The following is a 2,031-nucleotide window of genomic DNA, read 5'->3' as shown; positions in this document are numbered from 1 at the left end:
AGGTGGAAGATGGATGTGGGGGGGAGGGGGTGGGGGAGAGGGCTGGGCAAAGGGGAGCAGAGCATGCACAGTCTGGAGGGGAGGGACTAGAAAATGCTTTGGGAGCCAGGTGGTGGCACAGGAGCAGTGCAACTGTACCCATATGGGAAGGTCCTGGGTTCGTATCCTGGGAGCACTCTGTGCATGCTGAGCATGCATGTGCCTGTGATCTGGGCTGGTTGAGGCTGAGGGCGGACTATGGCACAAAGACCCTTTTAGGGGTGCCTGTTTCTCTCTCTAAAGAAATCAATCACTTAGGAGAGGCAAGGGGCAGGCCAGAAGAAGACTCCTCCATGGCTGCTGAGAACTAGTGATTTTAGGGAAAAAAGAGAAATGAAGATTTTCTACTGATAATTCAGCCTCCAGCACCCAAACTCGAGTGGAGAGGCAAGGGGTAGGCCTTCAGAAGAAGACTCCACCAGTGCTGCTGAGAACTAATGACTTCAAGGAAAAAATAGAAATGAAAATTTTCTACTGTTAATTCAGCCTCCAATCCCCAAATTTGAGTGGTAGGGAGCCCCTCTAACCTTCTCTCTGCCTCTCTCTGAATAGGTACTTTCCTTCTATTTGAATAGGATTTTTTTTTTTTTGAGAGATTTTCACTATTCGGTGCGTGCGTCCGCCAGACAGACAGAGAGAGACATAGAGACAGAAAGCGAGAAATCACCCCCCAGGGGGGATGGTCACGCCGCAGTCCCTTCTCCTCCATTCTCCTCTCGGGATCTTGGGCACGCACGCACACGCGCCCGGCATGAGTTTTAAGCCACCGGGTCCGGGACACGAACCGCGGTCGACTACGTGGGAGTCCAGCGACATAGCCATTATGCTAACTGCTGGTTCCCACCTTTAAAATTTTTTTCAAGGTAAAGTATTCTCTTGGCTTTCAGACCCTCCTTTATCTTACTAATAACCCTCTTTCCCCCTCCCCTCCAGGAGAGACAAGGGGCAGGCCTTCAGAAGACTCTTCCATGGCTGCTGAGAACTAGCGTACGCCACATGGATTTTTATTTTTTGCTTTTTTTAAAAAATATTTTGATTGTTTTTTCTTTTTTATCCCTTCTTTTTCTCTCTCTTTATTCCCCCCCCCCCGTTTCCTTATCTTTTTATTTTGTCTTATCACTCTGCTCCTCAATCCTATGTTTCTAGACAGATCTAAGAGAACCACAGCCAAACATCCAAATACTATTAGGGTTAACATATTTCTCAATAGCCATTGAATCTGCTGCACAAAGGGTTAAAAATGAAACAGTAAAGAGATTTCAGATCACCTCCTTCTGCACGCTCCTAAATGCTCAGATTGAACTTCAAGAATTAGAAAGAAACACACCATTCATCAGATGACTAGAAATCACCGCAGGGTCACAAGAAATATGGGAAAACAAGAAAATACTTCTCCTCCAAGGGAAAAGAATAACTCCTCTTCATTCACAGACAGTTCAATGGAAATCATGGAAATGTGTGATAAAGAATTTAGAATATTCATAATGACGAAGCTAATGGTGATGGAAGAAAAGAGAGATAATGAACTGCTGAAGCAGCAGAAGAAAAGAGCTGACGAGTTCTAGGAGGTGAGGAAATTCTTGCAAGATTTAAAAGAGGAAATAGGCACTATAAAAAAGAATCAAATGGACCTGTTAGAGATGAAGGCTATAATACAGGAAGTCAAAATCTCCCTTGAAGTATTAAAAGCAGACTAGATTGTACAGAAAATCGAATCTCAGACATAGAAAATAAAATTGCTGGCCTAGAAAAATCCAACAGAAAGACTGATAAAATTGCCCCCCCAAATGAGAATAATATATGAAAAATACTAGATACCATCAAATGTCCAAACATCTGTATAATTGGTATCCCAGAAAGTGAAGAGACTCATAAGGGCATTGATGATCTGTTCCATGAAATCCTGTAAGAAAACTTTCCAAACCTAGAGGTGCTCAAAGATCCAGTCCCAAGAACTACAAAGGACCCCAAATAGAATCAACCCAAGAAGAT

This window comes from Tupaia chinensis, unplaced genomic scaffold, assembly GCF_000334495.1.
Source record: "Tupaia chinensis unplaced genomic scaffold, TupChi_1.0 Scaffold000387_1, whole genome shotgun sequence".
NCBI lineage: Eukaryota > Metazoa > Chordata > Mammalia > Scandentia > Tupaiidae > Tupaia > Tupaia belangeri.
The sequence above is the reverse complement of the archived record's forward strand: the minus strand, read 5'-3'. Positions refer to the sequence as shown.